General features: G+C 44.8%; 1 protein-coding gene across 4 annotated transcripts in view; it reads left to right on the top strand.

Annotated features, from left to right (window-relative positions):
- The window catches only part of EGFR (epidermal growth factor receptor), a 216,081-nt gene that overhangs the window by 44,232 nt on the left and 159,201 nt on the right, over nucleotides 1-12,648 (top strand). Inside the window, exon 1 of one of the 4 annotated variants that reach the window (XM_023513922.1) lies at nucleotides 4,959-7,029. The exons of the other annotated variants lie outside the window; for them this stretch is intronic. The gene's annotated coding sequence lies outside the window, so the exon portion shown is untranslated. Of the gene's footprint in view, nucleotides 1-4,958; nucleotides 7,030-12,648 lie in introns of those variants that run through there. 4 annotated transcript variants of the gene reach the window in all.

Here is a 12,648-nt window from a genome sequence, read left to right as displayed (position 1 = left end):
TGGCTGGCGCCTTAGCCACTTGAGCCACAGGTGCTGAGCCAAGAAATTCACTTCTGAATTAAAATTAGTCTTTTGAAGACATGGCTGGAGATTGGACACAATGTCTTTTACATGGGAGTCTGCTATGGCAGAGGCAGGAGTTTGGCTTTAGATGGATATAGAAAAGCACAAAAGTGTTGGACAGCAGTGATCTGGAGCAGTGAACATCCCCATGTGCACCTCTTGTAACCCTTTAATTAAACCCATAGCCTTAAAATTAACTTTTGATTTTTTTTTTGGTGACAAAGGTCTCACTCTGTTGCCCAGGCTAGAGTGCTATGGCATCAGCCTAGCTCACAGCAACCTCAAACTCCTGGGAACAATTGATCCTCCTGTCTCAGCCTCCCGAATAGCTGGGACTACAGGTGCCCACCACAACACCTGGCTAGTTTTTCTATTTTTAGTAGAGATGGGTCTCACTCTTGCTCAGACTGTTCTCTAATTCCTGAGCTCAAGGGATCTACCTGCCTTGGTCTCCCAGGGTGCTGGAATTACAGGTGTGAGTCACCACACCGTCCTATAAACCTTACATGAATATGTTTTTTCTTTCATTGCTGCTTATTTGCATGGAGAAGCGTGCATGGGTCTTAGAATCAAATTTTGGGGTATCACTGGTCTCTGTCCTGTGTGGCGGTTCAGGGCAGACTTGACAGACAGCAGGCCTGCCTTAATGCTCACTCTCATTGTTATTTCACTTGAAGGAGGTGGTAAGGGTGGCTCTGAATTCCTAGTTGCCTTTTTTCCTTCCTGAATTTTTTGGAATTCTGACTCGTGCATCTGTGGAGCTACTTAAAATGTAGTGCTGTGCTCTGAACTTTAAATGTGCTTTAATACGAGGTTGGTGAAGCCCTTGCTGCCTGTGTGATGAACCCTACCATGTTGGGGGCGCATGTCTTATGCCAGGCTGTGTTGTAAGCCCACTATTTTTTTGTTGTAGTGCTTAAAATCAGTGTGTAAAAAAGGCACGCTGATCTCCTTTACCAGGGAGGAAGCTGTAGGATCAGGGTGGGGGCTGATCTACAACTCCAGGGCTCTCAGCCGCCAAAGTCAGTTTGCTCCATGCCACCATAGTGCATCTCCATGCTCTTCATGGAGGGTCACATGGAAAGAACAGATGGAAGTCAAGTTTAGAAAAATAAGAGAAATTAAGAAACATGTACCTGGAAGCAAGGATGATGTACTTCACTGAGCTGGCTGCGGGCGCCCCCTCAACTCCCATCTTTTGCCTTTTAGCCAAGTCTTCTCTCCCACATTTCCTCTCTGGTCTCATTTGAATCTTTTTCCCTGGTAAAGTCATTTAGGTTTTATTTCATTTTGATCCATAATTCAGATGAAACCACATGTGCTGCTGTGTTTGAAATGCTCTGGAATTCTCTGGACAGAGATAGAATTGTGAAGGGCAAGTGTGTTTAAGATTAAAAGACCAGGTGTAGGGAAGGAAATATAATGGGCAAAATCTTAGATTTCTTTTAAATGAACACTTTTAAACCTGCACTTATAGAAAAAGTTTTTTTCTCATGAGATCCTTGTGAAGTGTTTTGCCATCAGTACACACAGAAGCTGATCTCCAGCTTCTGAGATGGGGCCGTCTTGAAATCCAGGGGGTTGCGCACGGCCTCAGGCAGGCCCACAAAGACAACATTGGGAACGTGGACAGAAAAGCTGATTCCACAGCAGATCTGTGCGGCCAGGGGGCAGAGCAGGGGCTGTGATGTGCGAAGGTGAGCTGTTCACAGAGAGGAAGACAGACTGGGAGCCAGACGCTCAGGTGGGAGGACTGCGGGTACATCAGCTCCAGCTGCTGTCTCCTTAAACTGAACTCTGAGGTGAAATGAGCACAGTAGTTCTTAGAATTGTTTGCCTTTTTCTGCTCTTTATCCTGGTTTTCACCTCCACAGGCAACCCCCAGGTAGTAAAAATTAGGTTGGAGAAGTTGCATGTAGTCTTAGAAATGTATCAGCCCAAACATGCTAAGACTTTTTTTTTTTTAAAGGAACAAGTCTTCCATAGACTAAAAGAAAACTTCCAAACCCTTATGAACCTCAATTTTTGATGTACAATATAATATATTTCTTTGTCTTTTCTTTTCTTTTTTAGAGACAGAGTCTTACTTTGTCGCTCTCAGTAGAGTTCTGTGGTGTCACAGCTCACAGCAACTTCCAAAGCCTGGGCTTAAGCAATTCTCTTGCCTCAGCCTCCCGAGTAGCTGGGACTACAGGCTCCCACCATAATGCCCAGCTATTTTTTGTTGCAGTTTGGCCGGGGCCAGGTTCAATCCCACCGGCCTTGGTATATGGGGCCAGTGCCCTACCCACTGACCCACAGGTGCTGCCCAAGAATATATTTCTTTAAATGTGTGACCTCAATATTTGAATTTTAATTTAAAAATGCCTGCAGATTTATATGCAAATCTATAGGCACGGTAAATGTGTAATGCCCAGTTGCATGTATTAGCCGCAGGTCTTGTCTGACTGTCAAGTGGATGTAATTGTAATTCTTCATGGTCACATCACGTCTTCTTCCACTAGGAAGCCAGTTATGAAAGCCGTGCCATCCACAACAGGGAGATAATTTAATGGAGCACTCATTGCAATTTCACAACACTACAACTGGATGTCTTTTACAGAACAGCTTTTGTTGGTTTGTTAAGGAGGATGGATATGTTAGTACCAGATATCCAGAAAGGGCCCCTGCTGTTCGGAGTCCATTTCCCACTTTTGAAGTACAGACATAAACACACATCCGTGCAAACCAAACAGATTGCAAAGTGATTTTGTTCACATTTATGCACCTTATTTTCTTGTTGCCCTTCACACTCTCACTCTGCCCATTTGCCCTTAATTTAGACACAATTTAAGCCTAAGTAGCAACCAGAATCTCTTGTATTTTTACAAGAGATTGAAAAAGTATGACAGCAGCAACAAGAGGCAGTGAGCAATCTCACAGCAAGGTAAAGGCTGTGAGCAACCAGGAAAGAGAGCTTCTGCAGCTTAGAGACGTTCAGACCACAGTCTCAGAGGGAAGGCCAGACGGCAAAGGACAGGCAAGTGGACGCACAGCTCCTAGGTTCAGTCCTTCACATTATAGCGTTTCATCCCCACTTTTCAGCACCCCAGAGGGGGCATGTCCTGCATTGCCACATACCACATATAATAAAACCAGAAGCCACGTTAGAATGCTTTTATTTATAGACATCTCTATAAGCATTCTCAAGGCTTCCTGAATCTGGAAGGTGTCATTTTTTGGATGATTGCTTGATCATTGATAAATGGGACAGAAGGTTTCCCCTATACTTTCTCAGAAATGTAACTCTGGAATTTCTTAGTCTTACTGAGATTCTTGCTGCATTCTGGATTTTTAATGTATAAACACTTAGATGCCCTAAGTAAATTAGTCCGTAAGGAGGAGGGTGGAGGAGTGACCCCTGTGGTGACTCAGGGCCACGTGGAAATTCCTGGCAGAAGTGAGTCCCGATGGGCGAGTCTTAAGAGTTAATGAGCTTTCAGAAGCCTCTAATCTGTTATTCCAGAAAGTAATTTACTCACCAAAAGTATCTGGGTGGCTACTAACACATTTGTGTCCTTAAAAGGATCAGTTATATTTTAAGATTGAAAGTATAAAGCAAGGGCTGGAAAGTCATTAAAAACTGACAGCCAGCTTCCCATTTTTAGAGTCTTCATTAAAAAGTAGTAGTTATAGAAGGAACAAGAAGGAGGAAAGGCATGGTGTCGCAGCCTGGCTGTCAGTGTCTTCACTCTGCTGTGAGCGCCGCAGAGTTGAGTTTTGCAGAACAGAAGGTGCTGTGAAGTTAAGGACAGAGGGCCATGTTTCCCAGAGGAGTGGGCACTTTGCATTCCTGTTTTTCCCTCCACTAACCTGCTTTTGAGACGCATGGTGGGGCTGAAGGCACAGGCCCTAGTAAGTGACTTTTTTTACTGAGAGAAGCTGAGTCACACATTCTCTGTCATCCCTAAACTATTTGTGCTGCCACATTCCTCTCGAGCATGAGATCCTGCCCACCTCATAACTCTGGAGAGGCTTCCTGAAGCCTGGGCCTGTTACACTCTGTGGAAAAGATAAACTCTTCGCAAAAGCAGTGCACTGTTTCTGACTTATTTTCCCCAGCAGTGACTCTGTGAGGAAAGCACAGTGCAGGAGTGCCATCTGTGTGTGGTGTCACCAGTGTCCTGCTGCTCCTTTCTCGTTCCTGTCTTCTTCCCTTTGCAAAGGCGCCGTACCTTTCCTCAGGTGTTGTCAGCGTTGTTCTCTTGGTCAGCTGGCATTTTCAGGTAACCAAGATCTAGTTTGACTTCTGAAAATTACAACCCATGTTTTAAAAATCACACAATTGAGGACTGTAAGTTTATGCTCCTAACAGTGTGACATTTGATGTGGCATTTGACAGCAACGAGTCGTTCCCATGCCTTCTGTTTTTTCTGGACTTTGCAGTCCTTTTTATAAATACAAAGGGATTTTGTGTGAAATGTTCTCTGGCAAGTTGGTGTATGCAGAGGGTGCTTAGGTGACAGGATGGAATTTCTCCTGGTCAAGAATGCTGTCACCTGCACCACACAAGTCCAGGTTCCAAGTAAGTAAAATCTGAAACATTTCTACAGGAAAATCAGTTTATAATTCACTGTAACAAATTACCTTTTGTAAGGCAGCAAGGCATCTCTTTTCATTGGCAGGCTTGGCTTGCTTGGTTACAAAAGGGGCAGTTGAGAAGCTTTGGTTCTTAGCTTGATATTAGGAAAATCACCTCAAGTCTTCCTGCCACTATATTGGGAGTGGGGCTCACACTGATTCTCTTCTATGGACTTGAAAGTGAGGCCCTGAGCCCTGGCTTACACCAGTAATCTGAGAACTTTGGGAGGATCACATGAGGCTGGGAGTTTGAAACCAGCCTGAGCAACATAATGAGGCTCAGTTGTCACAAAAAATAAAAAGGGTATTAGTTGAACATGGTGGTGCATAGCTGCCGCCCTAGCTGCTCTGTGAGTTTGAGATTGTAGTGAGTGTGACCCTCGGATGGAGCCACTGCACTCCAGCCTGGGCCGCATAGCAAGACCTTGGCCAGCGCCCCTCAGGACTGTCCTGCAAGATAGACTGAAACGCAGGCTAATGGTGCATGTAGTTCTTAAGCCTGGAAAAGGGTACAGCAGGAAAAGAACCCATGATTTCACACTCACATAAGCACCGCAAACTTGAAAATAAATAATACGTTCATTGAGACATGAAATTCCTGAGATGGATACTAAGGCTGGCCTTTCCAGGAGGCAGGTTGGTGAGGCAGACTTCCTAGAAGTCAGCGGACTTGTGTCTATGCCTCAGCAACAGCTTCTGCTGCTGACCAGGTGACAACAGGGTCCTGGGCCTTGGTTTCCTCACACTGCTCCCAGATGTAGGGGGACGTGAGAGTGCTGTGGGCCTGACCCAGAGGCTGCTCCAGGACGAGGATGCCACTGTGCTTACAGAGTGCCGGGAGGGCTGTAGACACCCAGCGCTGTTGGGCCCTACAGTGCTCGTGTGGCTGACCAGGGGCGTAATGTGCAACAGGAACAGGCCATGGGAGAAGCGTTTTAGAGCATGTCCATTCATTAGAGGAAATCGTCAATTTGGAAAATGTACACTCAAGTAAATAGAGGCCTCAATGCTGAGGAGAATGACTGTGAAAGTCCCCAACAGGTCATGTACTGCTGCATCGTGTTAAAAACTAAAGTGAAAACTCCCTTTCCTAACTTAAAATTTTAACTTTGAATTGTGGTAAAGTGCATGTAAGATTTATTGTCATAACCATTTGTAAGTATACAGTTTACTATTGCTAAGTGTATCCACGTGTGTGCAAACAATTTGCTACTTCTGTTTCTTGAATTTATTCCCGAAGGAAAACTTTTTGTTTATAAAATATTTAATTGACAAATAAAAAAATATGTATGCCAGATGTACAGCATGCTGGTTTGGTATGCATAGAGATTGTGTACTAACTGCCACAGCAAATTAATTAACATGTGCATGCCCCCTCTAGCTGCCAGTGTGTGGAGAGAGTAAATTCTGCTTTTATCATGTGTGGTCAAAAGAACAGTTGTTTTGGTTTTGGCTTTTCTGTTTTGAAATGTCAAAAAAATAATAATTTCCCATAACAAAAGTCCTTGGTAAACACCAACATTATGTTTCATATGTTCTATGTCACCACAGACTTTATATTTGATACTGAAGTTCTTTTTCGGCAATACAAAGATGAGAGCCAGAAATGCTGGCAGCAGCCCCGTTCTCTGTTTCTATCTCGTCACTGACCCCCACTTGACTTGGGGGAATGTTCCTCGGCTCTGGCTATTTCTGGCGGTGGCAGCCGCAGGTAGTGGCTTCTCCAGCTCAGCTTAGAGTGGGCCTCAGGATGGGCCCTGTGCGTGTCAGCATCCAGGGACAAGAAGAGACACTCCCTGCGGCTCACTCTTGATGGCTGCTGTTCTGCGTTCCCTCCAACCCTTACTGAAGCCATCCCCAGCTAGCACAGTGAGAGTCACCCTGTCCCTATCCTGCACAGATGGCCAGGAGGTGACGTCAGCATGTAAGGACAAATTTGGATACAGCTTAGCATGGAGCAAGGGTCATAGGAGAAGGCCCCATCTACACATACACCAGAAATGTGTAGGGAGAGGGATGGGGGCTTGGGATGGCCTGGGTTAGACAGAGCCCCTGGGAGACAAAGAACAAAGCATCTGGTTGCATATTTGGAGTAGAGGGGCCTTGCTTACTGTCCAGCTGCTGGGCCCTTTGGGGACAGCATTCACTTCTTTCTGCAGCCATTTCTTCCAAAAAAAGTCCTGAGATTCTAGCCTCCTTGTAACAAACTTTGAGCCTTTGAGGACTAGATCGACTACAGGGATGGGTTTGAAGCTTTGTGTTTATTATATTTTTTTTAGGTGAAATTCATATTTCAGGAAATGCAAATAAACCTAGTGAAGGATCCAGTCTTCTACTAAAATTCAGGTAAGACAATTCATACTCTCAAAACTGCCGTGCATATAAAGAGACAAATTTTATCCAAGAGGCCCTTGAGTGCTAACATCCTGTGCTTGGCTCCAGAGGGAAGTCGACTTCGACCCCCTGCAGCTTGTAGTGTCTCCGCTGCTCACAGTGTATGTCCGACAAGTCACTGTCCCATGAATAATGGCCCTGAGGACACAGGCAATAGGTGTCTGCCATAGTTCGTAGAGGTATCTGGCATAGACTGCATCTAAAAACACTCCTGGTTCTACCCAATCCTGATAGCCTACCATGGCCTCATGTGCATCAGCCTTGGTTCTTGCTCAGTCTTGGGAGCTGAAGAACCCAAAAGGTGCTTTTACCCCTCAGAACAGACTCCCAACTTAACTTTGTCTTCCTTCCAAGGACTGGTGACCTCCTGGGTCATGGTGCTGTGATGCAGACATACTCCTTCCCTTTCTCCTTGCCACTGTCCCCAGGAATGCCAGCCTCAAACTGCCTGCAGCAGGGCTGGGCAGGTGCATTAAACCCAGGAAGGTGCCTGAATGGTCTTCCCTGGCTGTTGAATACAAAATCCTTATGGGGCACCCCCAAAGTTGCCTGCCTGCTGTCTCTACCAGTCACCAAACCTTGATAACCCACTGATCTCTCACTCTGTCTTTCCCCACCCCCCACACAATCTTGTTGCTTAAATTTTCAGAGTAGTGTACTTTCAGAAAAATTTTCAGGAATACAGACAGCATGTACCAAACTGAGATGTTACCTGAAGTTTCTTTAGATTTAATAGACAGCAATGCCAGTTGTGATGTTTCAAACATCACACTTGAAAATCACATGAACACACATGCTTAGAAAAAGAAGTTTTGACTTATTTAAAGAGGATAAAGTGCTATATTCCCAGCTCTCCTGTATTGTTACATTTCTCCCCTCTTCCAAGCTGCACCTGAGAACACGAAGGGAACGTGCTAACTTTTGGGAGCAGTGGGGGCTGGGTCTTCCTCACTGGTTCAGGTGCACTTCCTGCCCCGGTCTCATCTGCATTCTTTCTCTCTTTTAGATGTTCATAAAAATCACTAACTTCTTGCCTGGGCAAAGCCTCTGGAGCCTGGAATAGTCTGGGGTCTTTGTTTTCAGGGGAATTACTCTGACTGGAGTGGAAAAAGGACAAGAGCATTGAACTATTTATACCCCTTCTGTGTAGAGCTCTGGGATGTGAAGGAACGAACACACACACACACACACACACACACACACTCACACATGCTCGCAAGAGCAGCAGCAGCCTTTACAAAGCCAACAAGATGCTCAATTAGGAGGAACCCTGCCGTTTCCAGTTTGGGGTCTCCTTTCACAGGTGGCACAGCCAGGGCATATGCAGACAGCTGTTTGCAAGCACAGCTCCATCCTCCAGCTTATGTTGTAATTCACATCTAGTGCTGACTTCAGAAACAAGAATGGAAACCTGTGCAAGAAGCAAGCACATGTGCTGGAGCGGAGTGTCCTCCTCTCTTGGTATTCCCAGCCATAGGCAGAAGCATTGAGGAGCTGTTTCACCTGTCTCCTTCCCCCATGCCAGTCTTTCTATAAACGAGGTGAGGAAAAGAAAATGAAGTGAACAGGGCAACAAAGCTGAGGGGCCCTGGAGAATCTGATTTCACCCTAGCTTCGTCAAGTTTTGCTTTATCGCATGCCCAGATGCTTCAGCAGCTTAAAGCAGGTGAAGCCTGTGCCAGGTGCTTCTAGCAGGTGGATGCAGATGAGCCCGGAGTGCTGGTTCCTCAGTGTCTTGGGATGTCCCTAAAACTGCCCCCTAACACTGAGCAAATACTGCCTTAGGCAGGGTCCAATGAGGCTCGAAGAGATAGAAAGGAATTTTGAGGATTAGTGTCACCATTCAAGGGCAGGAGGAACCTCTGTGCTGGGATGAGCCCTCCTCCCTCCTCTGTCTGGGATGTTCTGCAGGGAAGGCGCATAAACAATATAAAGACATGTGCCCATTTCCAAAATTGACTCAGTCATCTTGAGTTATGTTTCAGTTAGCCTTCTGTCATTTATAATTGTGTTTACCTATTCTTTTTTATTACTAAGAACTTTAAAATAAATAAATTAAAGCTCAGTGCTGATAGCACAGTGGTTATGGCACCAGCCACATACACTGACACTGGTGGGTTTGAGCCCGGCCTGGGCCTGCTAAACAACAATGACAACTGCAACATAGCTGGGCATTGTAGTGGGCACCTGTAGTCCCAGCTACGCAGGAGGCTGAGGCAAGAGAATCACTTAAGCCTAAGAGTTTGAGGTTGCTGTGAGCTGTGACTCCATGCCACTCTACCGAGGTGACATTGTAAGACTCTGTCTCAAAATAAAGAAACAAACAAATGATTAAAAAATACATAAATTAAAAATTCTCTCAAGTTTTTTTTATAAGGAAGACTGAAGCACCCTGAGTGTGTTACTCCCTCCTCTCCTCCTGTCCTGTGTTTATTGGGACTCAGCTGTTCCTTCTGTCCTCTCAGTGTGAAGATACTTTCCTTTCTAAAGTCTTACCTGTACGCCTGTGTGTAACTCACAGGACTCTAAATAGACACATTTATTTTAAAATACTAATGTGTTTGAGATTTACATTTCAAATCACTATAGATTCAGGTGGTTCTCTCCAGACTGTATTTGATAGGCAAAGAAAAAAAGTAATATTTATTTTATGAAAATGCTGTCAGTACTTTTAAGGCACATGTACAAAGATGTCCAGAACACAGCTTAATTCTTTGAAGACAATGAACATAGTTTTCTGGGCAAGACAAAGCAAAATACTCAATGACTTAGCAAGATCAACAGACTTGCACCATTGCTACAGCCCATTTCCTTCCTGGACTGGGTCAGAGTGGGGGAACTAAAGTGCCACTGCTGTCCCCCGGCTCACCATGCCCTGCCGCAGGTATCCCCAATAACACCGGGATGTCCTTGGCCCAGAGGTTGCATCCAACTTTCATTTTGTATGTGACCTACAGGAAAGGAAGTTAAATGTATATACTGTATAAAGTCCTGAAACAAAGCTAATTTTTAGTTCACATGACGTTAGTTTGTCATAGCTATTACTAGCAACGTAATTTGGGACTTTCCTTTTCAAGGGACATTGCACAAACTTTGGCAAATACAAGGTACTCAGGTGGAGTTTAGATCTTTGTAGCTTACACAGATAAAAGCATGTATTTCAGAGTCAGACGAACGAGGTGCAAATCCCAGCTCTCCCATTGCCAACTGGGGGACTGTTGTAATTCCCTAGTGGCACCCGCATCTGTGCTTTCTTGTGGCTGCCGTGGCATAGTTAAGAGTTCTCAGCACAGCAGCCAGCATGGGATGAGTTTGTTGGTGAATGTGAAGTGTCCAGTGCACAGTGTGTGGCCACTCTCACAGCGGTGGTGGCAGCGGCTTTCCCTTCTCTAGGGAGTGACTTTTCCTTGCCAAGGCACCAGCTACACAAAGACGCTTCACGGTGACTGCCTGATCCATCTGTTTCCACGGACAGGACCAGGGTGGTGTCCGCTTTTCTCATGACTGCTGGTTGTCTCTCAAGCACTTGCTTAGTTGGGTTAAGATAAATATTGACAAATGCTTTTAACAGTCCACTCTTTTGTACCCTTTTGAGGTCCTTACAGTGATATCTTTTATGACAGCATAGATGGAAAGTCGTCAGGAGTTGAGTGAATCTATCTCCTTTCTCGGTGTCTCCCAGCTTCTAAAACATACGTACAAAGGGATGTGCTTGGGCCTCTTGAGGTGCTGCTACAGTCCAGTCCAGTTCACTGTCTGGAAGGTTTCCTGACATCAGGCTGACACTCCCATGTTAGTGTCTCATGTCTCACTACTTTTCGAGATAAATTCTTAGGCTCGGCTCTGCCCAATCGCTCGTGGAAGCCAAACTTTCTGCTGCTTGACCAGTTTTTATGTTTCCCTCCCTTGGAAGGAAGCAAGATACCTAACTTCTCATTATTTTTCTCCTGCTGTTTAGCCACTTAATCATTTATGATTTTTCTAAATAGGCTCAATTCAAATATGTTCAGGATAAGTAAAGGGGTGGCTGGACGTGGAGGGCAGTGTGCTTCAGTGGTGAGGAGAACCATCACCGGCGTCAGGCTGCCGGCGTCTGCTGCCCACTTGTCTATGAAGTAGGTGGGCTTTCCCTAGCAGGACACATTTTTGTGAGAATAAACTGCATAGCACAGTGTGTGGATGAGGCCAGAGTCAGAGATGCTGTGGTGCTGTCCCCAGTGTGCACTCTATGCTGATGCACTCATTCCCTGATCCCTGCCCAGGACGTGGCTGCACCTTGAATGGTGTGTGTGGCCCGTGGGAAAGTGAAGTTTGCATTATTTTAGAAAGTTCAAGTGTGATCTCATTTTGGGCTTACTACTGAATCTTAGTTATTGTCACGGGCATTCATGTCTACTTAAACCTACCTTTCTTACAAGGAAACAAAGAGACAATTATGTTCCAGAATCCCTGTGGCCCTCCTGCACTTTCAGCAAGCACCATGTGAGTTCATTACACAGAAACACATACCTGTTAAGGTGTTAGCCATGTTTTAAAGATATGAAAAAGCCACTAAGCTATTTATTCTGTCACTTAGTCAAGAAATGCAAACATAATAGTTTTCTTTCAAGATTTTGCGTATCCTCTGCAAGAAATAAAGTTTAGGCAAATTATAATTAAAATACTGTTCATATGTTTTCACCTTTGGAATTTAAATGATACTCATTTCTTGGACCGAGGCTGAGCCATGCCTTTCCCTTGGTCTGGAGAGAGCAGTGCCTGGGTGCTGGGACACCTTGCTGTGGGAGGGGTGTGTACTGCCCTGGACATGTGGGGCTTGTTCCCCCACCTTACTGTTACTCTGAGTCGTGTTGAACATGTGTCGTGATGGTGGGTCCTGGTCTTGAGTCAGGAGGAAATTCTAGAGGACCACAGAGTCACAGAAGATCCCATTTTGATTCCCCTTCTGGTTAATTATTAACTCTGTGGCTTTAATACATTTGCTAGATTTCACTTCTGGCCATGGAAGGTAAGAGCTGAAAGTTAGGATGACGTCATCAAAATTGAATGCTGGTTTAGCTGCGTCCCTTCTCTGATGTGTGTGCATAGAAGAGAGACAGAAGGTACAAGTAGTGACATCGTATTCTCTCACTTGGGTGAAAGGCCACTGAAGTCTTTCTAGAATTATTTCTGAGAATAATACAGATTTTTAAAAAAATACCTCATTATTTTAAATATTATCTTGCCTGCTCCCCAAACACCTACTGCTTTTAACTCAGATGTATGATATTGTTGAAGAATATATATATTTGAGAATTCATATTTTAATATTATAAACTACTACTATAAATTGACCCCACTCATTAAAGTAAAAAAATGTAATCAATTAATGAGCGGATAACTTGGTAAAGGCAAGATTATTCGGTGAATGTAGGTTGAGGAATAATGCTGAACCTGCCATTCTAACTACTAAGCAAAATGTTCTCTTAGGGAGGGAGTTTTTTTTTTTTTTTTTGACAGAGCCTCAAGCTGTCCCCCTGGGTAGAGTGCTGTGGCATCACAGCTCACAGCAACCTCCAACTCCTGGGCTCA

Source organism: Otolemur garnettii, unplaced genomic scaffold, assembly GCF_000181295.1.
Source record: "Otolemur garnettii isolate 467f Iridium unplaced genomic scaffold, OtoGar3 scaffold00045, whole genome shotgun sequence".
Taxonomy (NCBI): domain Eukaryota; kingdom Metazoa; phylum Chordata; class Mammalia; order Primates; family Galagidae; genus Otolemur; species Otolemur garnettii.
The sequence above is the reverse complement of the archived record's forward strand: the minus strand, read 5'-3'. Positions and strand labels throughout refer to the sequence as shown.